The sequence below is a fragment of the Acinonyx jubatus genome, chromosome C2 (assembly GCF_027475565.1).
Source record: "Acinonyx jubatus isolate Ajub_Pintada_27869175 chromosome C2, VMU_Ajub_asm_v1.0, whole genome shotgun sequence".
NCBI lineage: Eukaryota > Metazoa > Chordata > Mammalia > Carnivora > Felidae > Acinonyx > Acinonyx jubatus.
Window position 1 is genome coordinate 107,101,302 of NC_069384.1, and position 27,624 is coordinate 107,128,925.

The 27,624-nt window shown below is 38.6% G+C and overlaps 1 pseudogene; it reads right to left on the reverse strand.

Moving 5' to 3' along the window:
• Positions 1-641: 641 nt before the first annotated feature.
• On the reverse strand, positions 642-27,433 carry LOC106969511 (vomeronasal type-2 receptor 1-like; annotated as a pseudogene).
• Positions 27,434-27,624: the final 191 nt, after the last annotated feature.

Consider the following 27,624-nt stretch of genomic DNA (forward strand, 5'->3'; position numbering starts at 1 on the left):
TTACTACTATTATCTACGAAAATCTGGAGGAAGTAGGCCTTGCTTTCCCTCTAGAAGAAACTTGTCTATTCCCATTATGAATTCAAGAAGGACCTGAGCTTTGTTCACATCTCAGTTCCTCCAATATCATCTGTATGCTGCAGAGTCCTTCGAAACATAAATTCTCTTACCAAATGCCCTGCTCCAAGGGAGAGTTTATGAGCTATAATTCTTACCTCAGTTAGAGAAAAGCTATCAATAGATGCATTAACAAGATGCCTTTGTTGGTCCCCTCAAGGTGACTTTGTTTAATGTAAATTTCTAGATCAGACACCCATGATATAAAAAAGAATATATTCATGAGCCAATTTTTTACCCATTATTTTAGATTACTTGTACCCTCTGCTATACACCCCTTATACGCAAGTATTGAGATGTTTGAATGTAGTGGTTTACAGTTTCAGGAGTAACAGGTATTCTAATTCATGCTCAATGGTATCTTACAGTATGAGATTTTACATCTCATGCTAGGACCATACTACCAGAGCCCAAGTCCTCAATATTTCCCCAGAGCATCAGGCAGCTGCTGCAGGAGCAACCTGAGAGGGAACATTGAACCATGTCACCATTGCAGCTTTGAAAGACACATGTAACTCACAACCCTAGTCATCCAGAACACTTGACACTGTGTTCTACTTCTACTGCTCACAGAAGCTAAAGTCAGTTGGATGCTTTTATTTATAGTGGGAACTCTTCCACCAACAATTTCATCAGTATTCCTCACTGGCCTCAGCAGAATAATGAAACACTCGGGAGCAAATATACAACCCAACAAACCATAGCTGGATGCCAAGATTGCAAACATTTCCACAGCTACTTTGAACTTGCCTTTGGTGCTCAAGTAAGCAGGGACAAAAAAGAGCCAGAAGATGAAAAAGACCAGCATCACAAAGGTGATGCATTTTCCTTCATAGTAATTATCTGGCAACTGGAAAGCAACCAAGGTTGTAAGAAAACATAGCAAGGCCAGATAGACATCAATCCCAAACATAGAGCATAAAAATTCTATAGAACCTTCAACACATTCCAAAATGATCTTTATGTTTCGAGATTCCATGTTCTTGCACACTCTTGGAGGCTCCAGTTCTAAGTAGGTTGTGCATATGCCAATCTCAACTAGAACAGAGATTAGCACAATGATTTTTTGATAAAGGGTGTGGATGGATAGGAGTCGGGCTCTGGATTTAGAAATTCTGTAGGCTAAACACAGTGAAATAGTCTTTCCAAGAATACAAGACAGGCAAAGAGAAAATCCCACTGCCAAAGTGACATGGCGGGTCATACAGGACCAGTTGTAAGGCTTGCCAATGAAAAGCCTGGAAGACAGCCGTATGATGACAAGAGAAACCTGAATAAGAAAGCCCAGATCCCTGTCATTGGCATTCACAAGTGGAGTATGCCTGCATATCACATACACAATTGTGGCTGCCACGACCACAAGCACCCCAAAGATGGAGAGAATGACAAGCAGGAATCCCAGGGCCTCATTGTAAGCAAGGAATTCCACCTCTCTCAGTATGCACTCACTCTTTTGTGCATTTGACCAATAGTCTTCACCACATTGTTCACACTCCCTTTGACCTAATGAACAAACAGAGGATTAACTGCAAGAAAATTAATTGTCCCCTTTAGCTATGAATAGCTCGGAGCAGCCAAAGACCCAGGGCAGGACTCACTGAAATCCCTTTATACAGAATATACAAAATCTAAAAAAAAAAAAAAAAAGAAAGTAAGAAAGAAGAAAAAAAGCAGCAATACAATGGTCTTAGAGTCTGCAACCAATATTACAAATTGAGAATTATTTTTAGTTGTGGAAATTTGGACTGCCTTCTTGGTTTCAGCCTTTCCTATATGGGCCTTTTCCAGTAAGATGCCTCTTTCCTTCTCTTCCCATTACCCGGTTGAGAAGAGAGGTGTGTATCCTCATAAACCTAAGAACAACCCACAGATGGTTTGCCAGGGATGGGAAAATTAAAGCTACTCAGGTGAAACAATCAAGAGAATTATTGTGAGAAATTTGATTAAAATACAAGTGTTTTCAGTCTTCCATTCAACATTACTGCCACCTACTGAGGGGAATCTTGTCTTTGCTCCTTCAGCTTTCTCCTCCCCACCCTCCAGATGCAGATTCCAGAGAACAGGCAGAGAAGGACTGAGAATAAGAAGTGAAACAAGGTCCCTGGGTGTCTCAGTTGGCTAAGCTTCTGACTTTGACTCAGGTCATGATCCCATGGTTTGTGGGTTTGAGTCCCATGTTGGGCTCTGTGCTGACAGCTCAGAGCCTGGAGCCTGCTTCAGATTCTGTGTCTCCCTCTCTCTCTGCCCCTCTCCCTCCCCCACCCTCTCTTTCTCTTTCTCACACACACACACACACACACACACACACACACACACAAAGTAAATAAGCATTAAAAAAAGTTTTTTTTAAAACAAGGGAAACAAAAACAACAGTGTTGACAAAGCTACATGGGAGTGTGTTACAACATAGGAAAAAGGCATTTGAGATGAATTTATGGTAAATTATCAAATGGATCACTTTAGTGTTCTTTGAAATGTACAGGTGATGATTGGAAATCCCTTTTAACCACTTCTCACTGTTGGATTGGACTTCTCTTGATAAAACTCTTCAGAGAATGAGTCACGTGGGCTCAGGGAGTTGTTCAGGTTACATTGTGCTTATTTTCTATTTGGGGAACTTTTACATTTTTTAAAATTCTTCTTGAAATAAATTGTTATGGAGGGCCTTTGGGCAAAGGACAAGTACAGCTTTTGAGTTATCTTTAAAGATAGAGATAAGCAGAGATAAAAGTATACCTGCTCCAACATGCTTCATAAGGCTACGCACACCAAACCCAGGTAAATTCCTGGTCATGAAGAGCAGAAATTCATCAGGTTGTAGAGAAGAATTCATGGAGCAGTAAAGAATTCATCTGTAAAATTCATCCTACAAACCTTGAGCAATTATGGCCTTAAGTCCACTGTCTTTAGGGATGGAATTCTATATCTTACAGTTCCAAACTAGAGATAATTCAGTAGAATACAGAACTGTAATTCACCTGTTTTTCCAATTATTCACTATTTCTTACATAACTGATGTTTAATGTATTTTATAAATTGAAATAATTTTAAGTACTTTTTATGATTCCATTTATTCACATTTCACGTTTCATTTTTAAAATTTTTCTTCTCTTAAATTCTTTCTCTTAAATTCCCAACTGTAGCAGCTTTAGAACTGAAACCCAATATTATGGGTTTTTTTCAAACTACACAGTATATCCAACAGTTTGAAGGATTGTAATGATTTTTGTTATAAGTTGTTTACACCTATTTATAAAGATCACTCCTAAAGCCCTGTTTACCAAAGCATGCTTACTCTGATTGCATTTCAGTATCAATGAAAAATATGATCATCTCTACCTGGTTCCCATGACACGTGTCCATCAGCACATGCGATGAGGTCAAAACAGCATATTGGTTCCCCCTGATGAATCCCCTTCCGGGTCCCAGGACGACATAGATCAGTACGCACCAAATGGAAAAGCTAGCAAAGACAAATACAATCAATGCATGTAACAAAGCCTTTTGTCTCCACTGGGACACCAGGGGAGGACAGAAAGAGTTTACATCTGGATTTCTAGGGGGTTTGTGATATCTCAGGAAACCCAAGATATCTAGGCATGGATGACACTCCCCCACTCACACTCTGTCTCTCTCTCAAAAATAAATAAAAACATTAAAAAAATAAAATAAAATCATCATGAACAATGAACTGATGCCTTTTTGCTCCATTTCTAAGTATCCCTTTCTGTCTTAACCCCTGCAACCTAGCTTCTAACCCACTCATCTCACTAAAATGTTTCTTGTCGTGTCTGCTAGCTTTTCCTCTAGCTAAATTCTCTGGTGTTTTTCTTCAATATTTGGCACTCTTGATCAATCCTTCCTTGAGATTCAGGCACCCTTGGCTTCCATTGGGCCTTTTATTTACTTTGTCAGCTCTACCTCCTCCACCTTCCTCATCACTGTGGGCATTTTCTTAGGTTTGCTCCTTAATCCTCTGCTTTAATCTCTTCACATAAAGCAGCTCATTCACTCTTTTTTTTCAACCAGCAGCTCTATATAAGGACTCCCAAATCTTGATCTCTGCCAACCTATCCCACCTGACCTCTAATTCCATATCCTAAACTTCCAACGTGTCCCTACTTTTAGTTTCTACCATCACCTCCAAGTCAACATGTCAAAACTATTCCCATTAAGCCTATTCCTCCTCCCAAATTCCCCATTTCTGTCACCAACACCACCATTCTCATCCATATCTTTATCTTGCATTACTTGCATGCATATATACACCCTCTCCTTCACTCAGGCCCGCCTGCTCCCCAACCTCCAGATTCAGCTTGCCATCATGATTTAAATCATACCTGGTACTGTCCACTAATTATTTGGGGCAGAACACTTGCAAGTCCAGGGGCTTCTAACTGTAAGACATCCAGAATGTGACTATTATGTGTCACTTCCATCACATCTATCTTAGTTCAAGCACCCACATTATTTTGGATTATTTTATTGGTCTTCTAATTGGTTTACCTTTTTCTACTCTTGTTCCCCACCCCAGCCCACTCCTTAGGGCTATTTGCAACATGGCAGACAGATGATCCTTTAAACCCTAAGTCGGACCATTACTCTCCTCTCTCAAGATTCTTCTGTGACTCCCCTTTTCACTCAGTGTTAAAGTCAAAGTCCTGAAATACCCAATAAGGTCCTATATGATCTACTCTCTCGCCTCTCTTTCCTCCTCTCCCACTACTCTCCTTCTCCCTCCCTCCTTGTAGCCACAATGACCTCTTTGCTGTTTCTCCAAAATGCCAACCACACCCCTGCCTCAGAGCTTAGAAGTTGCCATTCTCTCTGTCCAAAATACTCCTCCCCTAGATAATGCATGGATTCACTTCAAGTTTTGTTCAAATGTCACCCCAGTGAGGCCTTCCCTGACTATATTATGTAAAATAAAACCCCCAACTCCATCATTCCCTATATTAATCCTTATAAATTTTTCTCTACAGCACTATCACCCTTTAAGATAACATAATTTACCTAATTTACATAATTGCCTATTTCCTCCCACCAAAATGTTCCATTAGTCAGAGATTTGTTCTGTTTTGTACACTGATGTATTCCCGGTTCGTAAGATAGTGTCTAGCATCTATAATATTGTGCTCAACAAATATTGGCTCAATGAATTAATTGATTTCACTGTAAGTGCTGTGAAGGCAGTATTTGGGGTGTGTGTGTGTGTGTGTGTGTGTGTGTGTGTGTGTGTTTGCTTTTGTTTTTTTACTTCTTTTCCTTTATTTAGTAGTCTGTGAAATAACAGGTTGGTTCCAAAGAATCTTCCAAAGCTGATCAATTTTGGAAGGAGGAGAGAGACTATCATTATGAACTTATGGATTTTAAAATATGTTTTATTTTACTGCATTTGTTTTCCTTCTTGATGCTCAAGTTGTCCAATTTTTGACCAGGGAGAACTCCTGCTTTGCTCCTGCATTCTCTTTTTCTTTTTTAAAGTATAGTTGACAATGTTATGTTAGTTTCACATGTACAACATAGTGATTCCATAAGTCTATACATTACCCTGTGCTCACCACAAGTATAGCTACCATCTGTCACCATACATTATTACAGTACCATTGACTATATTCCCTATGCTCTACCTTTCATTCCCCACGACTTATTTATTCCATAACTGGAAACCTGTACCTCCCACTCCCCTTCACTCATTTTGTCCATCCCCCTCACCCCCTTTCTCTCTGGCAATCATGAATTTGTTTGCCTCTCTCTCTTATTTCACCTAGCTTAACACTTTCTAGTTCCATCTATGTTATCACAAATGGCAAGATCTCATTTATGTCTGAGTAATATCCCATTATATACATATATACACCACTTCTTCATCTATGGATGGACACTTGTGCTGCTTCCATATCTTCGCTATTGTAAATAATTCTGCAATAAACAGAAGAGCATACAACTTTTTGAATTAGTGGGGTTTTTTTTAATTTTCTTTGGATAAATACCCAATAGCAGAATTATTGAGTCATTTGATATTTCTATTTAATTTTTTCAGGAAAATCAGTACCATTCTCCACAGTGGCTGCACCAATTTACATTCCCACCAAGAGTACACAACAGTACCCAAGTGTTCCCTTTTCTCCACATACTTGCCAACACTTATTATTTTTTATCTTTTTGATTCTAACCATTCTGACAGATATGAGGCAATATCTCACTACAGTTTTCATTTGCATTTCCCTGATGATTAGTAATTTTGAGAATCTTTTCATGTGTCTGTTTGCCACCTGTATGTCTTTTTCTTTTGAAAAATGTCTATTTAAGTCCTTTGCCCATTTTTTTAGTTGGATTACTTGTTTTTTGGTGCTAAAGTTGTATAAATTATTTATATATTTTGGATCCTAGCCGCTTATCAGATATGTCATTTGCAGTATCTTCTCCCGTTCAGTATGTTGCCTTTTCATTTTGTTGATGGGTTCCTTTGTTGTGCAAAAGCTTTTTTTTTTTTTTTTTTTTTTTTTTTTTTTTTTTTGCTTGTTTCCCTTGTCTGAGGAGACATATCCAGTAAAGTGTTGCTAAGGCTGATGTCAAAGAAATTACTGCCAAAGTTTTCTTCTAGGAGTTTTATGGTTTCAGGCCTCACATTTAGGTCTTTAATCCATTTTGAGTTTATTTTTGTAGATAGTGTAAGAAAGTGGTCCAGTTTCATTCTTTTGCATGTCCAGTTTTCATAGTACTTTTATTGAAGAGACTATATTTTCTCCATTGTATATTCTTGCCTCCTTTGTCGTAGATTGACCATATAATCATGGATTTATTTCTGGGCTTTCTATTCTGTTCTATTGATTCTGTGTGTCTATTTTTGTGCTAATACCACATTCTTTTGATTCCTACAGCTTTGTAGTATGTCTTGAAATCTGGAATTGTGATACCTCCAACTTTGTTCTTCTTTCTCACAATTGCTTTGACTATTCAGGATATTTTGTGGTTCCATACAAATTTTAGTATTATTTGTTTTAGTTCTAAGAAAAACGCGGCTGGTATTTAATAGGGATTGCATTGTATCTGTAGATTGCTTTGGCTATTATGGACATTTTAATAATATTAATTCTTCCCAATCCATGAACATGGAATATCTTTCCATTCGTTAAGCTGTCTTCAATTTTTTTATGAGTGTTTTACAGTTTTCAGAGTATAGGTCTTTCAGGTCCTTGATCAAGTTTATTCCTGGGTATTTAATTCTTTTTGGTTCAATTATAAATGGGACTATTTTCTACATTCCTCTTTCTGCTACTTGGTTACTAGTGTATAGAAACACAACCAATTTCTGTGTATTAATTCTGTATCCTGTAATTTCAGCAAATTCATTGATTACTTCTAATAGTTTTTTTGGTGGAGTCTTCAGAGTTTTCTGTGATTAGTATCATATAATCTGCAAATCATGACAGTTGAACTTCTTTCTTACCAATTTGGATGCTTTTATTTCTTTTTCTTTTCTGACTGTTGTGTCTAGAATTTTCACTATGTTGAATAAAAGTAGTAAGCATGGACATGCTTGTCTTGCTCCTGATCTTAGAGGAAAAGCTGTCAGTTTTTCACCATTGAGCATGTTAGCTGAGGTTTTTTCATATATGGTCTTTATTATATTAAGGTATGCTCCCTCTAAACCAACTTTGTTGAGAGTTTTTATCATGATGAATGTTGTACTTTGACAAATGCTGTTTCTGCATCTATTGAGATGATCATGATTTTTATCCTTCATTTTGTTTATATGGTGTTTCATGTTGACTGATTTGTGAATATTGACTATCCTTGCATCCCCAGAATAAATCCCACTTGATTGTGGTGAATGATCCTTTTAATGCATTGTTGACTATGGTTTGCTAATATTTTGTTGAAGATTTTTACAAGAGTTCTCCTCACCTATCTTCCTTTTTTTAAATACTTTTTTTCTGGGGTGACAGGGTTGCTCAGTTGGTTAAGTGTCCAACTTCAGCTCAGGTCATGATCTCATGGTTCATGGGTTCAAGTCCAGCGTCAGACTCTGTGCTGACAGCTTGGAGCCTGGAGTGTGCTTCAGATTCTGGATCGATCTCTCTCTCTCTCTCTCTCTCTCTCTCTCTCTCTCTCTCTCTCCCCCCCTCCCCCCACCACTCACACTCTATCTCTGTCTAAAATACATAAACTTTTTTTTTTAATTTTTAATACTTTTTTTCTTTTCGCTATTTTGCTGGGGTGCTTTCCCTTACTTTATTTTCTAGATGTCTGATCCATTCTTTGGCATCTTCTAATCTACTCTTGATTCCCTTTAGTGTATTTTTCATTTCAGTTATTATATTCTTCAACTCTGGTTCTTTTTTTTTACATTTTCTATCTCTTTGTTGAAGCTCTCACTGAGTTCTTCTACTTTTCTCTCGGTCCCATGAACACCTTTATGGCCATTACTTTAAACTCTTCATCAGGCATATTGCTTAATTTCATTTAGTTCTTCTTCTGAGGTTTTCTCTTGATCTTCCATTTGGGGCATATTCTTATCTCCCCATTTTTCTTGACTTTATGTGTTTGTTTCTATAAATTAGGCAAAACAGCTACTTCTCTTACACTTGAAGGAATAGTCTTATGCATGGTTGGCCCCTGTGTGGACTGTGCCTTGTGACTTTGGCTGGCTGGCTAGAGCTGTGTCTGGTGTGGTCGGAGTATTCTGCAATGGAGCTACCCTAGTAACATGGCCAGAGCTGAAGTGGGTTCTGGGGCTGGGGTGGTCCCGGGACTCTCCACAGAGAGGGTGCTTGACAGGACAGCTGAAGCTGAAGTGAGTATAATCCAGGGTGTCCCAGGGTGCTGAGCACAGGGGTTGCCCTGGTGGGGCAGCTGGAACCAAGGTGGATGTGGGCTGGGAGGTCCCAGGGTGCCCTGGTTGGGTGGCTAGAATTGAGGCAGGCATGGGCCAGGCATTCCCAAGCCACTCTGCACAAGGGGCACTTTGGCAGGATAGCTGGAGCTAAAGCAGGCATAGCCAGGAGGTCTCAAACAGCTCTGTATCAGGGGTGCCCTAGCAAGCCATCTGGAGCTGAAGTGACTTGGGCCTGGAGTGTTCCAGGGTGCTGTGTTCCTGTGTCATCTTGGTCTGATAGCTGGAGCCATAGTGAGCACTGACTAGGGATGTCCTGGTGTGCACTGCCCTGTGACGTCCTTGGTGGGATGGGTGGAGCTGGTGTGAGCTAGGAACCCAGGAAACACTGGAGCAGCAGGCCAGTAGGGTACACAGATCCTGTTCCTGTTCACACTGTCAAGGTGGAGGGGGAACATAAACCCCGGCACTCACTAGCCCCTCTGGCCCAGAGAGAGTTCCAGCAGCTCCCCACCTTTAGGCGAAGTTCTAGGGCCAGTCCCGTCATATTCTGGTTGCTCTTTCAAATCTCAGCTTTTTTTTTCCTGTGCCCTTGAGCAGACGAACCTGCTCAAGGTCATCTCAGGGTACTATTCCTCCTCACTGCAGTCTCCATCTCCCCTGTCATTCTCAGTGTGGTCACTATTTTTTGTTGTGCAGAAGCTGTTCAACCAGCCCTCAGTTCTTCAGGAGGAACTGCTCTATAAACAGGTGTACATTTGGTGTGTCCATGGAGGAGGTGAGTTCAGGGTCCTCCTATGATGCCATCTTGGACTGGAATTCAGGGAAGTGGTTTTTTGCAGTGCTTAACAAGAGGTGAACTCATAGTAGATGTTAAGTAAATGTGTATCGAATTCATTTGTACCAATTTCATTATTCAAATATAACCCCAATTTTAATAAAGAAGAAAAATAAAATTATTATGTTCTAATGGAACATTAAAATAAAAACCAACTACTACATTTTACTGTTCTTCCATCAAATTTTAGTAGAATGAGTGTTCTATGAACCTATACAAGCAGTAACATCTCTTTTTTCATGCACAATAATTATATTAAGTACCTGCTATATGCCTAGCAGTAGGACTACAAAGTGAAAAGTCTCAGGCCTCATTGAGGGAGAGAGCTCTAGACTACAGGAGATAGTTTATACTCTAGGCCTAGGGATGTAGAAGTGTTATACGTCTAGTACAGTACTCCTAGTCACAGGTGGCTGTTGAACACTTGAAATGTGGCCAATGTGACTAAGGAACTGAATTTTTAATTTTATTTAGTTTTAATTAATTTACATTTTATAAGCTACATGTGAATAGGGGCTACTGATTTGGACAGAACAGCTCTAGGTCAAAGAAATAAAATGCAGAAGAGAGCTATGGCCCCTCCAGTGGTACATACTGATAAAGTTTTATTTATATATCCTGTCATAATGTTTGAGTGCTGCCTAAGGATGGGCCAAGAAAGGGAGGAACTTGTGTGTAAGTGTGTGTGCTTTTGTAAGTCTGTATGAGTTTATAAATGTTTACTGCCATCCATGAAAAGCAGAGAGCAAAAAAAGAAAACAAAAGAGATGAAAAGAGATTTTAAAAAAACACAAGATCTTCTAGGTGTCTGGCATAGGACAGGATCTCAAAAATCTTAATTTCCTTGTCACTTTATTCTTAGATCTTTCCCCAGCAGGATTTGGAAGACTGTTTGGGTATCTCGGATCTCAGGTCTAAAGGGCCACACAAGAAGAGGGAAAATACATGAACAAGAAACAAGATGAAAACAGCCCCCACACTCCTGAAATAAGTCTGCACCATTAAAGAAAAACCACAGGCTGCATGGACTCCCACATTCCACTCTCTCACTCCTGCTAGGTCCTTCATCCTGAGATCCCCTTGGAAGATTAAATTGCCAGTGCTTTTCCTCCACCTGACCATTTTACTGTGGCACAGCAGGTCACCATGTAGTAAACACTGAACTAGAATATCGAAGGCCATAGAGTCCTACTCTCCTAGAACTGATATTTCATGAAGGATAAAAAGTTCAGCTATCTGGTAAGTAATGGGGTTTCTTCATAACTTCTGGTAAGTGATGAGGTTTCCCCTAACTTTCTCTGTTACTTCTCCAGATACTGTCTTTACCTCGTGTACCCAGGGGGGCCCAGTCTCTAGCTCACCAACCACTTCTCAGTCCTGCATATCAAAGCCCTCCTGTTGCTATAGGAGGAAGAGAAATAAAAATTATAATAATAAACAAAATAAATAATGACACAAATAACAATAATCCACAATCAATAAATAATGACAATAGAAAATAAAAGGAAAATAACAGTTTTTATTGTATAGTAAACATTACTTCCAAACATAACGCATTTAATCCTCAAACCTTATTTCTATTACCTCTCAAAACAATTTTGAAGGCAGTATTTTGGAAACTCACCTTTCTCTCCTGTAATCTTCTCAGTAAAAGGTTTATTGAATGATACATCAAAGCTTGTTGACATACATGTGCACACATATGCATACTATACGGGTAGCTAGCGTTCCCTACCCCAGATCATATTATGAATTTGTAAATCCTCCCTCCCACACTTTGGCCCTGAGAAAAAAAGGAGGAAGAAATTAAGTCCCTCTAGAACTACCACCAGAAAGAGAAAGAAGGACTTCTGGGTGGCCTGAGGATAATGGTAGCTGCTACACTGTGACTTTCCACACATCCTATCAAAAACACCACACAAACTTTAAAAACAAAACAAAACAAAATGAAATAAAACCATACATGACAGCTACTGTAGCATCATAAAGGACCTGAGAACACTATGAACTTCAAAGTGCTTGTGTGTAGAGAAATGTCAGTAAATTCCAGCAATGCCATCTCTAGAGTTCCTCCCTCATCTCTGGGTATGTGGAAAATGACACTTAAGAAACTATGCAGGAAAGAGTAAGGGGGAACAGAGAATCTAAGGTTGATGGAGAGCAGACGAGACACTCCTAGAAAGAAAATGTCCCAGTCTGCATTGAAACAGGTCCAAAACCATGTAGAGACAGCACCGGCTAGAGAAAGGTCTTGAAAGTGGGACTTAAGGTGCCAGTCTCAGGACGGCACCACTTGTATGGGACTAGAAGGTGTATGAAGACGGAGAAGTGCCTTTTTGAGATATGATAGAAAAGGAAAGAAGAAGGGAAAATTAAGAGTCCTACAGAAACAAGAGTGAATCATAAAACCAAGAGACACATCAAGCTTTCTCTTACCACAAAAAGTCATTATCTCAAATGTACTATTCTTTACTCTACTAACAGAAGGAAGTCTTGAAATTGAAATTTATAAAACACCAAAAACCCTTATCCTTGTCTATGAACAAAAATGGAAGAGTGCCTTGAAGTAAGTTTACTATAAGAAGAAAACAGGCAATGAAAATCAAAACATTCTAATAGAAAAAAAAATATTCCAGCAGATTAAAATTCCCATCAACACATATAAACACATAACCATTAACCAGAAAAATAATGTAACAGCATTTTATTTTATTTCTTAGTTTTTTAAAGAAGTCTTCATGCCCAGTGTGGAGCCCAACATGGGGCTTGAACTCATGACCCTGAGATCAAGACTTGAGTCGAGCCAAGATCAAGAGTCAGATGCTTAACCAACTGAGCCATCCAGGTGTCCCGTGTAACATAGTATTTTAAATAAACATTCTAGCACTACAATTAAATACTCTCAAAAAAGCACTTGGAGATGTGCAAAAATATGTTGATTCAGATATTTAAAAATTAAAAACCTAAATAAATATAAAACTGGAAAGAATGAAAACAATTTCATTTTTTAGTTCAGGAAAGAAACTAAAGACAAAACACTATCAGTTCAGAAATTATGATAAAAGTTACAAGATACTCAAAAACAAATATACCTGAGTGTAAATTTAATGAGGGACATCGAAAAGGCAGGAAAATATCCAAAAGAAGAAGGAGGAAATAAAGAAAAAAAGCAAAAATGAGAGAAAATAGATAAAACAGAAGACAGACCAAGGAAGCCAAACTCTTTGACTGGAGTGCTTGAAGAAGAAAAACCAAATGATAGAACTAATATTTAAAACTACAGTCCAAGAGAATGTTCCAAAAACAAAAGACTGGAATCTGTACATAGAAAAGATATGTACTATATTTGAAAAAATTGACTTGGAATAGCCAACTCTAGATGTCTGATATTCCACAGTGCCTGAAACAATATAGGCATATAATTCCCTGTGTATATAAGCAAAATAAGATGTCAGAGTAACTAACCTTTGATGATTCATTGTTCCAAAATATGGTTGCATTGTTCTTTTTCATCACGAGCTCAAACTTAGAGTTTATGAATATATATTCTCCAACCTTCACAAAAGCAACCTCTCCATTATCACCTAATCGCCAGTTTAGAATGTCATAGTCACATCTCCATTTTCATCAATTTCTATTCTCTCTCCATTATGGGTGGTAAACTTAAGTCCCTTCAAATAGTACATTAACTAGAAAAAGAGGAGGAAAAAAAGCAATTTGTAAATATTTGGTTGCCTAGAAAACAGGGTTTATAAAGAAAAGAATCTCAGAACTCATATCTAATTCATGTGATTGGATTTTTTTCCTTTTCCCTGATACCTCTGCTATCCAATACAACAACTTCTGGCCACATGAGACAATTGAAAAGTTGAAAGTGGCTGGCCAAATTGAGATGAGCTTTAAGTACAAAATACACACTGGTTTGCAAAGACTTAGTTTAAAAATATGTAAACCATCATTAATAATTTTATATTACTTTTATTTATTACTTTATATGTATAATATTTATAATAATAAGTAAATAGTATTTATTACTTTATATTTATAATATTACTATTATATTATCATGATTATGACTTCATGTTAAAATACTATTCCAGATCAAATAAAACTTACTAAATTTAATTCTATCTGTTTCTTTTTATTTTTTAATTTAGTTACTAGAAAATTTTAAATTACCTGTGTGGCTCATACAGACTCATACAGATTAGGCGTAGGGGTGCCTAATAATATCTCCATATCTAGGGAATCTTCCTTCCCTCCCAGATTTCTTCCACTTATGGATACCAGTCTACCTCCCCAACCATTCCCTTTCCTACATGTCGGGTGGTAGAGACATGAAGATCAACCAGATCCACTCCCTACCTTGAAAACCTCACAATCCAGTAGAGAGGTTAAACAAATAAACAGGTACAAATAGTAACATTCAATGTGCCTCTATGTTGCTGTTGTGGAAAGTGTTGAAAAGGCATGGGAGGGGGGGGGGGTTAACTAATTGTCTTAGGAAAATTTAGGAGGTTTCCCCAGGAAGTGGCTATCTGAGCTGGGTTTTAAAAAATTAGTAAGAATTCACCTGACAAACATTGGTGACAAGGAGATTCTAAGCCAAGAGAATAACATGTGGACAAAGGTCCCTCCACAAACCAAAGAGGCCAAACAACTTGGTGGAAACAGCCTGAATTATGATGTCTGATGAGCTGACATCATATTTTGGTTCTTTCAAATGTCATGACCTTGGGCAAGTCATATATCTTGTAAGCACTAGCTTCTTGGTCTGTTAAAAGAAGGAAATTATTCCTGCCCTATCTCTGTCATAGAAATTAATATAACTTTCAGCCTTTTGTAAGTCAATATACCAAGTTAAGTATTATAATAATCACCATCCAATCTGGAGTAGGGCCACTCCAGGTCCCCTGCCCTTTTATCTCTCCTTCCTTTTACCACATGCTGTTCTCAAACAACATAAAATCTACATCAGAGTTCACAACATGGTGACTTTCACTGGCAAGTCCATTGGGAAGAGGCATTTTTTCCCCTTTCCAATGTTCAGAAGAGTCAAGAAAGGAAATGTTCAAAGAATACCAGTCCCTGACCATTCTCTAGAACGATGTTGCCATAATTCCATCTGTTTGTCACCATTGGATGGTAGGATACAGTTCCCTATCACCCAGCTATACAAAAGAATTTAGAGATATGTCCAAATAAACCACAAGAGTAAAAGGGTCTTACCAAATATACATATTCTGATCAAGTCTGCTAACGGGATAAGCTGAGAAGAATGAGTATGGAGTACATTGTCATTTTAGTTTTAAATAAATTTAAAATTTTTACTTCAATACATTTATGAAGCATTCTCAATAAGCCTCTTAACCATCTCTAGGGTAAGGTCCTGCTTTTCAGGTTTAACTTACTGACATCATATGGGGTATGTGTCAAGGAACATGAATCCTGTCATGGACTATCCCACCAACATTCACCCTGACACTATGTGGACCTTTGATCTTCACTAAAGTCTCTTCTCTGCAATTCTAATACATGTTTGTTGTTCTTTGAGCAAATTTAAATTGTAGTATTGAAATATTCAAATAATGAATTAGAGGGTTGTTATTTACCATATAGTATCCTTTCTATTACAAAACAAGTACCCAAAGGATTTCTTTTAAAATAAAGGAACTGCCCTAAGACTTTAAAATATAACTTAATTTTTTATTCTGAATTTACCACAATTTCCCCAGTACCAAGGAATACACCTTGCACTCAGATCTTGCTTTACAAATTCCATTCTCCAATAAATGGAAATAGGAGTCTTTACAGAAATGGCTGACTTGACTACTGACCTGACGCAGAGAAAGTACAAGATGAGCCCAGAACATCTTGGGGTTCCAGAAAACAAGGAATTACTTAGAGATGATAAAGATGTGTCAAAGAAAAAAGAGCTAGCTCAAAGTGGCTCCCAACAGCCAAATCTGGGAAATTTTGAGCAGCAGAATAAATAATGATAGTTGTGGACTATTCTCATAGGATGGAAATAAGTATTCTTGCATCCATATTGATATAATTAAATCAGAGGGGGAAGAGTAGAATTCTGGTTAATAAATGTAGAAGAAATGAAGGAAACAGAAAATGACCATTTTTTAAACAAGACAGTAATGGTTGTTTCAAGCAAAACCCATCGTCAATGGATGTTAAAATTTGTGGGCAAAGGCATGATGAGAAACATTATTTTCAGATCCTCAGAATACTATCCCCACAAGATAATTACAAAGGGAAACACACTTTACAGTAGAAAAGGTGACATCACTATTACTTAGTGATGAAAATTAATGTCAACAATAATAATAAGACATAATGACATCATGTACCTCCTGATATGAGACATAAAAAGGATACATCAAGGTGCCTGGGTGGTTCAGTCAGTCAAACGTCTGACTCCTGGTTTCTGGTCTGGTCAAGATCTCATGGTTGGAGAGATTGAGCCCTGCATCCAGTTCTGCACTGACAGCATGGAGCCTGCTTAGGATTCTCTCTCCCTCTCTCCACCCCTCCCTACTCACACTCCCTCCCTCCCTCTCTCTCTCAAAATAAACTTTAAAAAAGAAATTTTTTAAAGGATAAATCATATCAAAAAACATATGATATTTTTGCCAAAATGCATACCCTCAATGTATCCATGAGAAAAAAAATAAAAAAACCAAAATTGAAAAACATTCTTTTTTTTAGTTTATTTATTTATTTTGAGAGAGAAGAGAGTATGAGCAGGGGAGGGGCAGACAGAGAGGGAGAGAGAGAATCCCTAGCAGGCACTGTCAGTGCAGAACCTCACGTGGGGCTCGATCCTACAAACCATAAGATTCATGACCTGAGCCAAACCAAGAGTGGGAAGCTTAACCGACTGAGCCACCCAGGTGCCCCTAAATTTAAGACATTTTAAAAATAACTGACTAGTACTTATAAAAAATATCAAAGTCATTAAAAACAAGGAGGAATGGAGAACTATCACATACTGGAGGAGATTAAGTAGACACAAATCAAAATGCATTGTGGGATCAATTTGAAAATAAAAATAAAGATGTGGTGGTTCAGACTACTGTGGACTCTGTTGGGAGTGACAGGCAATTTGGTGTTGCTAGAGAATAAAGTGCTGAGAGTCATGGAAAGAACGATAAAATCAAAGATACTGATAGTGCCAGACCACAGATGTCATGCTTTATCCTTTACAGGTAAGAGGGGAGGGACTGAAGGTTGTAAGCAAAGGAGCACTCTGATTAGGCGTGCATCCTGGTGAGATCATTCGGGCTACTGTGTCCCAACACGAATTTCTTGGACATCAGAGTTGAGACAGGAAAGAGGAGAATCATATCCTCAAGATGACCCCCATTTGTCTTCTTCTAGTGTTCATGCCTTTGCATGGCCCCTCCCACACTGCATAAAGGCTAAAGTTTCCCTCCCAGCTAGCTATGACCATGTTAACTAAATTCTGGCTAATGGCAGGTAAGGAGAATTGTATGTAATTTCCAGGAAATATCCTTAAATGGAGGGATGTACACATCATTGCCCTTTCTCCTTCCTGCTGGTTACAGTATGGACATGATGGTTGAAGTCCAAGTAGACATTTGAGATTATGAAGTGAACCCACATAGTGAGAACAGTGAAACAAGGTAGAAGGAATCTGGATCCCTAAGTCAGTCTTTCAGTCCCAGAATGTTAATCTCTAAACTTCACTTACATGAAGAAAAAAAAAAAACAAAACAAAACCTACTTTGCATAAAGTACTGTTTAGGGAGAATTTTCTACCATTCAAAACAAACCTAATAAGAATTCTATTAATAAACTAGGTGTTGTATGTAAGTGATAAATCACTGAATTCTACTCCTGAAACCAATATTGCACTGTACATTAACTAACTAGAATTTAAATAAAAATTTGAAAGGAAAAAAATTTTTAATTAAAAAATAGAAAAAATTTAAAGGCTTCAAAAATCCCACCAAATAGGAACTTAAAAATGCTCATTTAGGTCACACAAGCAAGCTCTTCTCTTAGGTAGACATGTGATACAATTATATCTATTAAATACAAAAGCAAGTCAAAGGTTTTATTTGTATGAATTCTTTTAATGTCAAACTCTGTCATGAAGTAAAAGAAACAACCCAATAACTTACCTGCCAAGGCTCAAAGTCAGGTATATATGCACAGGTGTTTCCTGGCATCTATGGCCCATGTCCTTCTTCACATCTACTTAGACCATCCAAGGCATAAGTCAGAAAATATACGGCTTGTTTGACATCGTGATTCTTAGCTGAGACACATCCAGATAGGTATTTTTAAGATCTTCCAACTTCTCCTCTCCAATACAGAACTCATCAGACATGGCATGTAATCTGTCCTCCTTACCAGTCAAATTCACTCTATGGTCAATGTTGTAAGGAACACTGCTATCCAGCTAAGTACAGTTAAAAGCCATTTATCAGAATTCAACGGTCAGGACATCATTTGGATCCTTGCCAGGATGTACATCATAAAGAAATTCTTTGAGTCATGGTATATCAGCTCTTGGAATCGCAAATCCAATACTTCCACCAAAATATGGGAAATATTCAGGCTTTGCAATGAGGGCAGAGGTAAGCCAGGCTTCACTGGCTATCCATGTTCTGTCAGTTATGTTATGGTGAACCATTTCCAGCACAAAAGGACTGAGGTCAGTGTCAGATGCTTAAAGCACAACTCTAGCAGTGGAACTCAACCGCATCAACAGTTTTCTGCATTTTCTCATTGGAAGAGGCTTTGGGAATAATTTCAGAGAATGCAATACAGGTTGTACTGTTGGCACTCAATGTTGCAATACAGGTTGGCATTCTCCATTCTTTCCTTAAAATTTTCACTCCATATTTTCCATAATCATCATCAGTTGCTATTGTGCCTATCCAGATCCAATCAAAGTGGTGGATAAGTCATACCATGGCTTCCGACTGGATCTTACCACTGCCTACCGTGTGAAGGTAAGACGGAAACTGGTGTTTGTCATAAGAATCAAGCAGGTAGAGGTATAACTCACCTACAATTGAAAATGTGCTTGCAGTTATTAGACAGCAATAGAAAAATTTCAAATTACACAACCTCTGAATATTTTTATTGGAGAAAGAAGGGACTGATGAGTTCTCCCTTCATTCTCACATCCTTCCATGATAAAACCTTGTACTCCGCTCCCTATCTCATGGGTGGGGACCATGCATGGGAACACTGGCCTCCCTGTGCACCCTTTCCTCACTCCACCCCAGGGGAGTCAGAAAAGCCAATTATCAAGATAATGACATTCAATGCACCACTTTTCAGAGCTGGGGTCACAACACTGAAAAACAGGTCACCTGACATTTCATCTATGTTCTCGTGACACTGGGTGTGAGGGTCAAGGTCCTTCCTCAGCTCTGCTTTCTCATCCACACAGATGATGGAGTGAGTGGACTCACAGCCTATTCAGAAGGCTCAGTTCTCTCTTGTTCTCCCTCCTTCCCTCTGCCCCTCGTGTGTGTGTGTGTGTGTGTGTGTGTGTGTGTGTGTGTGTGTGTGTGTTTCTACCACCACTCCTTTCCCTCTTTCTCTTCTCTTATGTTGTTTTTCTCTGCCAGGACTTGTGAGCATTTAGGTTCTGAGACTTACTGGAGGAAGGTTGTAGGAAGCTCCACAGAACCTGCAGGTCTAGCTACATTCTCCAACAAAGTTCTAGAAGGCCTCATTTTATAGGTACTTGTCCAGATAAATTAAACAGTATTTTTTTTTCATTTTGCCAGTGATCCTCGTGTATATTTCCATCAGTACCATGAATTCCTGACAATCTTACATGCATTTCTGCTGTACCTTACCCCCAGCCTCACTGACTCTGCAATGAGGAACATACGCTACATTCTTGCCCAACCCATCTCTTGTTATTAATACGTCACCTTCAGTAGGACCTCCTATATTATAATTCCATACCTCCATGACTGTCAATGCCTTTGTGAGTGACAAAATATTCCTATTTTCTCTTTTCTATACCATTTGTCCTATTCTTATACTCTTAGCTAAAGTTTACATTCTTCTTTGGAAACTCATTAGCAGCAGCAGCATGGAAGTCATATGTAGGAAAGAATCTCATTTAAGAAGCAGAGACACCTGATTTTTAATTCTGGCTACATAATTAGTGTAAGACTGTGGACAATTTACTTAAACACTCTGAACCTCGGTTTCCTCATGAACAAAATCAGGGTAATGGTATCTACATCTTAAGTACATTAAGTACACCTAATATATACTCAGTATAATATAATGAATAACATACATATCATACATGTTAATATATAATATAAAAATTTTAATATGATCAGTATATTAAATGAAACAGCCAATGTGAAAGTGTCATATAGAAGATTACTTTTACCTTGTTTGCATATTTAAACAAGATTTAAACAATCTTCTTTGCAAAGATTTAAACAAGAAAATCAGTCTAGAGGTTTCTAGCCAGTGCCTGGACTGCAGCTGGGTTTTGGTAGAAAATAGAGTTCACAGTAACCGTTCAACTGAGCTACATGAAGCCCACGGCTAAGGCGTTAGCTGTGTCACCCACCCACCCCCCACCCACTTGGCCTGTTTCTCGGTATTTTTCTGATCCTCCTTCATTTTTATTTGTAACTTTATAAGAAATACCATGTAAATGTTATTTTTTATGATTATTTCAAATTTTCCATTACTTTAGTAACACAAATAGGCTTAATCATCATTCACATTAATAAATCCTGACTATACTTGAATCACCCATCCTTAGAAATAATTAGAGTTTTATTTATATTTTCTTAATAATCCATTCTCCCTTATGTCATCTTATTCTTTTTTTTTTTAATTTTTTTTTAACGTTTATTTATTTTTGAGACAGAGAGAGACAGAGCATGAACGGGGGAGGGTCAGAGAGAGAGAGGGAGACACAGAATCTGAAACAGGCTCCAGGCTCCAGGCTCTGAGCAGTCAGCACAGAGCCCGACGCGGGGCTCGAACTCACATACCGCGAGATCGTGACCTGAGCCCAAGTCGGACGCTTAACCGACTGAGCCACCCAGGCGCCCCTTATGTCATCTTATTCTTTTTTTTTTTTAATTTTTTTTTCAGCGTTTTTTATTTATTTTTGGGACAGAGAGAGACAGAGCATGAACGGGGGAGGGGCAGAGAGAGAGGGAGACACAGAATCAGAAACAGGCTCCAGGCTCTGAGCAGTCAGCACAGAGCCCGACGCGGGGCTCAAACTCACGACCGCGAGATCGTGACCTGGCTGAAGTCGGACGCTTAACCGACTGCGCCACCCAGGCGCCCCCCTTATGTCATCTTATTCTTAAGTAGAAACATATCATCTGTCTCTGAATTTAAAATAATCTAATGGTTACCAGAGGGGAGATGGGTGGAGGGATATATAAAATAGGTGATGGGGATTAAGGATCACTCTCTGTGATCAGGACAGAGTGATGCGTGGAACTGTTAAATTACTCTATTACACACCTGGAACTAAGGTAACACTATTACATTAACTAACTGGAATTAAAATAAAAACTTAAAGTAAAAAAGTTTTTTAAGTCAAAAATAAAATAATCCATAAAATTAGCATCCCAAAACTCTAGCTATCTTATGAAATTCCCAGGCTCATTTCACTATGTTAGTGTATGGAACAAAAAGAGTCATGAATATTTAATACAGGCAAGAAAGAAAATGAATTCCTTATACCATCTAGCAAACAACCAACCAATTAGTATTTCTCCATCACCTACTCTGTGCCTCTGTGTTGTGCCTAGTGAGGTGTTAACTTAGAAATCAATAACTCACAGCCTCAAGCCAAAAATTAAAGTAGTATCCTGAAGGGTATAGAAGAGTCTGAAATCACCTCTACATGGTCATCAAGTCATACCTGCTGAGGCTAGACTGGACAGAGTAATTAGGGGCAGTAACTTCACCATCATCCCTGTTTGTCTCTGCAGTTTACCTCAGCATCATCTGAGTACCTTACTATTTACTGCAGTTTCCACAAACACAGCTTGTGTTTGCTTATAAATTAGTACCCAGCACAGTATTCTGAGCTACCTGAGTATTACCTGTGGTAAATAATACAACCCTAGAATTCTTGACACAGCAGATGATAAGGACGATCCGCATACTCCAACAATTCCTGCCAGAAATGCTCCGGTACTGTTTCTAAAATTGGGCTTGTTTTCTTCCCGCCCTGTAAGGAATCCCAACGCTTCTTCTACAGATTTGGAGATGGTGAAACAGGTATCAAAAATCTGATAACCCAAAGTGATGTTGGGCAAAATATATTTCCTCTTGTGAATCTCCTTGATTGTGTGGATCATGGTTTTCATCCAGCAGAATCCCCGAAAGTTAAACCTGAAAGAGAAACAGTTTTGTAAGGCTTTAGTCAGTGGGTGGAACTTCGGGGTCCGGGAGAGCAACCTTTAGCGGAGGGTGGTACCAAGAGCATTTTGCCAGAATATCAGCAGGCACCTCACTTGCGTGAGCATGTGAATATTGCATGAATGATAGAGCAAAGTTCAAGGGTTCACATATGAATTGTATTCACTGTTGATTGGTTTGGGCTGAGAAGTACCTGTTTGGGACATTTTCTAGCTCTATATATCTTTCAGATGATATAATCTCCCCAAACTGCTGATTATGTCTTTTCACAAAAATATCTTCATATTCTCAATTCTCTCCACCACACAGGGCACTAAATAACCCTTTAATACATTTTCGCCATTCATTGGAAGTCCTTGATGCCATATGACTCTCCTTTCCCTCCTCTTTACTTTCCTATTAATTATAATAAAAATGATGTAAATATATGAAAATGTGATAAAAGTATATCAAAAAAGAATATAAAGCTTATGTACACCATATATCCTATGACTCCAATTTAATCATTTTTTTTCTGCCATGATTTGATGGTTAATGCTGAAATTTTTTTTAATTGAAAACTGTCTCCTTCCCACCATTCTCACATAAAACCATGATTCAGATATTTCCCCCTTCATCCCCCAGCCACTAAAGGGAAAAATATTTCTCTTATAATCCATCACCACATTTTTTTTCAAGGTCTTCTCCACTGAAAAATATCTATTCTATTCCCAACTCTTGTTCTCCCCAGTTTTAGCTAAACTTTAACCTATTTAAAAGTATCTCAAGAATTTTATCTTAATATCTTCTCACCTATATAGTACCTAACTCTGCATCTTCTACTCAACAAATGTTTTTGATTAAACATCTAATAGCAAATAGCCCTGCTAGCAGATTAGTATTTCTTTAGTTGGGTTTTTTTTTAGTTAAGGCTAACTTTGTTTTTTATTTGTTTAATAAATAGTTACTGGGTGTTCCACTGGTGCTAGACCTTATAGGTATAACACAGAACCAGATAGGAACTGCAGTGCACAGGTGAAGACACAGAAAAATAGCCAACTCATGCACCAAATTATAAAAACAGTGACAGGGATACACATAGGGGCCCTGAGGATGGACACCTCACCCTGGAGGACATAATGGTCAAGATGAGGCTTGAAGAATGACATAAAAACGGGGATGAAAGCTGCAGATGGAGGGAATGGTGTGTGTGAAAGCATGTTCTCAAGAAGAGAACCTAATACGTTCTAGGGATGGAAAGATCAGTACATTCGAAGGATAAAAGTGGGAGTGGGTATGGCACAGGGAAATGGAAACTGGACAACCAGAGGTGCCAGAACATGAAAGTCTTCAACATCCTGAGATAGTTGGCTTCCAAATCTACGTGGGAGCAATATAAGTTGGCATACATGGTTTTGAAATAAATAGAGCAATATCTTTCTTTAATATTTAGTTATTCAATTTGAGAGACAGAGACCCAGAGAATGGGGGGAGGGGCAGAAAAACAGGGAGAGAGAGAATCCCAAGCAGGCTTCATACTGTCATCGCGGAGCCCGATGCGGGGCTCAATCCCATGAACCACGAGATCGTGACCTGAGCCAAAATCAAGAGTCAGACACTTAACTGACTGAGCCACTCAGTATCTGTAGCAATATCTTCTTTAAGGGAACATAGAAATTTATTTCAAGAGCTAGGAAAACGTTTACCTAGTTTGAATCAATAATTCTACCCCTGAGAATTTTTCTGAACAAATTGTTCTTCCCGAAGGAAAAAGCTACATATACCCCCAAAGTATTCATTACTGAATTATCTATAATATTGAAACACCAGAACTTACATGTTCGCTGATAAGAAATTATGGTATAGTGACTTGATGGGAATATTCTCCATCATTAAAAAACTATAATTAGATTACACAGTAGCATGTATATAATATTAAGTGAAACAGGCCATATGCAATGTTATTTCCATACTATAATTAAAACATACATACAAATTATGTGAACATTTGGTTAAGTATCAACAGAGAAATTTTTAAATTTTTTTAATGCTTATTTATTTTTGAGAGAGAGAGAGAGAGATACAGAGTGTGAGCAAGGGAGGGGCAGGGAGAGGGAGACACAGAATCCGAAGCAGGCTCCAGGCTCTGAGCTGTCAGCACAGAGCACCATACAGGGCTCAAATTCACAAACAGTGAGATCATGACCTGAGCTGAAATCGGACGCTTAACCAACTGAGCCGCCCAGATGCTCCTCAACAGGGAAATATTTTAAATGAGCACAGGATAATTACTGGAACGATGAGATTTGGGATGATTTTTCTTTCATTCTCTGATTTCCATTATGATATTCAAGTACTGTTGTGCAACATATACCTTTCCCCCCCACCATAAAATTTCTCTAAATCCTAACCTCATTTAGATCAACCAAAACAAGAATTAAAATACACTTTCACCTCCCATTTCACTGCCTTTGTCTTCCCTGAGTGACATTTTCAAAGTAACAGAAAAGTCTTCCTCTTCTGTATGCCTAAGCTGATGGCCAAGCAAAACTAGTATTTTGGTAACATTAGAGCATGAGACTTCTCCAAACCCTAACTTGAATTTCTAGATCAGGTATAGGTGGGTTGATGATGCTAAAATCAAAATACTACCAGATTAGGCCTGGCTTGGCCCCTGAGCACGTCCCAGGCCAGGCCAGTCTCAATGCAACTGTCCCACTGAAAGGGAAAGTTGCATCACAAGAAGGAGTGTTAAGAGTCTCGGAGAACACTAGTGTTGGACGGAGATTGGAAGAAACTGCTGGTGGTGTGGGTGAAAATGAATTATAATCTTGAAGAACATATGTCAATTTTAAAAATATGGAATTTTGGTATCCAAAATATATAGGTATTTTCAAGATGGACTAAGGTGCTAAGGAAAGTTTTAGCTTTGTATAGCATAAAGATGAGCAATATGGGTTTCAGTCAAATGAGACTGGGAGACCAGCTGAACACTCATAACGATGCCTTGCATTGCTGAGTCACATTCAGGATGAGAAACTGTCTTTTTAGAGGCCCTGCACTGCATGAAAGAAGCTTCACACACAATGTCATGAATCAAAGTGTCACAGACTTCTCAGTAGCAACACTGAGAGTCAGAAAATGACTGAAGAAATCCTTTCAGAGACTCCTCAGGTTTGAGTTAAAGAGGGAATAAATACACACCTTATCTCTCCCACTGATTACAATTAAAACTGCTGGACAGGACATATAAAGCAACTATTACACTACTCTGAAACTTACATAAGAACAGGAAGGGGGAGTGCCTGGGTGGCTCAGTCAGTTAAGCATCCGACTTCAGCTCAGATCATGATCTCACAGTTTGTGCCCCGCATTGGGCTTTCTGCTGTCATCGCAGAGCCCACTTTGGATCCTCTGTCCTCTCTCTCGACCCCACCCCCCAAAAAAATAAACCCTTAAAAAAAATCAGAACACGTGCACTACACAGGAAAATCAAAATATCCCTGACATAGTGAATTACTTTGTAAATGGGACATACTTCTCACCACTGTTTCAACCACATTGGACATGCCAAATTATTTTTTTAATGAAAGGGGTAGATTTTTACTAAAAACTTCTATATTGGCTTTTTTTCTAGTTAGCCCTGCTAGGAAGATAACCTTCAAAAATTCTGATGAAAGGTGAGGAACAAATTAAGCGATTCCATTTACAAAATATTAGTGTACAAACTCTAGTTTTCATTTTATATTTTAGGGATTGAACGTGTAAACTTCCATGATAAATAATGAACTGACTCTACAACAATGTAGCTGCCAGCAAAAGCCCTTCTCATCCCTCTTTCCTTTGCCTAGCTGTAGGTCTGGAAAAGAATTAGAAGGTCCGGGAAAGAGAGAAGAAGGGATGGATTGCAATCCTTTCCTTTGCCAATAACATTACTATTTATCTACTCCTCTAATGATATTTCAAATATGTAGCATGAAATAAGATCAAAGGAAAAGAGTTGTGATCATGAAAGATTTAATTGTATAAGAAGTTGCTAAAATTTTTATAGCATTCATTTATAATTGAAATTACCATCCAGCCTCATAGAAATGCTTACTATATAATGAACTGTGGTCATGCTATAGTCACAACTATGCAAAAATTATAGTTGCATTTGTATAAAAGGGTTGAGAAAGAATATAGGAAAAGGACTGCTTTGTTATGGTAGTAATACAGTGCATAGTTGTTTTCCTTTGTTTCAATTTCTGGCACTTTTCATAACTAAAATGTGTGTGTGTGCATGCTCACATGCATGCATGCAAATCTAAGCCCTGTTTGCCTTTCTTACAAAGCATTATCAGTAAATTCAGATTATCCGTCATGGGTCCCAATTCCTGACATGGCAATTTCGGCATGAGGAGAGAAGGGCAGAAACCTTCCAGGGGAAGGAATCTTACTAGGAATTTTAGCTCCGATATAAAATCGGCATCCCCACACCGTGTATTTTCAGTTGAGGAGAATTTAGTCTAATTAACAATTCACATTAAAGCTATAACACTGCATAACTCTGCATCAGTGCTTCCCAAACTTTACCGTACGTGAATCACCGGGAAGCCTTATCAAAATGCTGATTCTGATTCAGCAGATGTGGGATGCAGCCTGAGATTCCACATTTTTAACAAGCTTTTAGGTGCTGCTGCTGGTCCACAGACCACCCTCTGAAAAGCAACGTTTTACATTACACAAAACCTATTGTCCTTTCTGCGGTACAGAAGTGGGAAAGGACCCACTTGAGACCAAGCTTTTCTTGTTTCTAAGCAATCCTAGAGTGTTCACCCTGGAGAAACTGAGGCGCAGAAACAGTACCTATCCTGTATCAAATAAATAGTGTTGGAGTCAGGGCTGGTTTCGTGGTGCCAGCTCCAGACCCTGACTTCCACCCCCCCTCCCCACATTCCTTCATCCCCACCACTGTGCTTGATGTAAAAAGAAGACAAGAAAAGCAGCTTACCCTTCACATTTTGCTGATACTGGCTCCAAAACAGACTCATTTGATAGGATGGCCCTGTAGTGAATAGGAAACAGTCCTCTAATGACAGGTGAATGGTTTTTAGCATCTACCTACCCATTCAGATCAAACTTGCCCAGCAAACGATAGGTGTGTTCTTCCTTTCTCTTCTTTGCCTTCAATGCCTAATTCAGCCCATAAAAAAAGCAAGAAATCCTAGAACCAAGCATTTCTTTCTGCTGTCCATTTTAATAAAGTGAGTTTGGGAGAAATGACCGGTGTTAGAAGCTTTAAGGAGGCACCTTAATAGAGTGTTTCAGTGAGTGTGTGCATGCTATGTCCCAGTGGGCTCGGCTTACCACTACTTGCTACATAATCATCAGGCCTCAATCAATCACCGGGCCTTATACTCACCTGCAATTTATCAATCTGGACTAG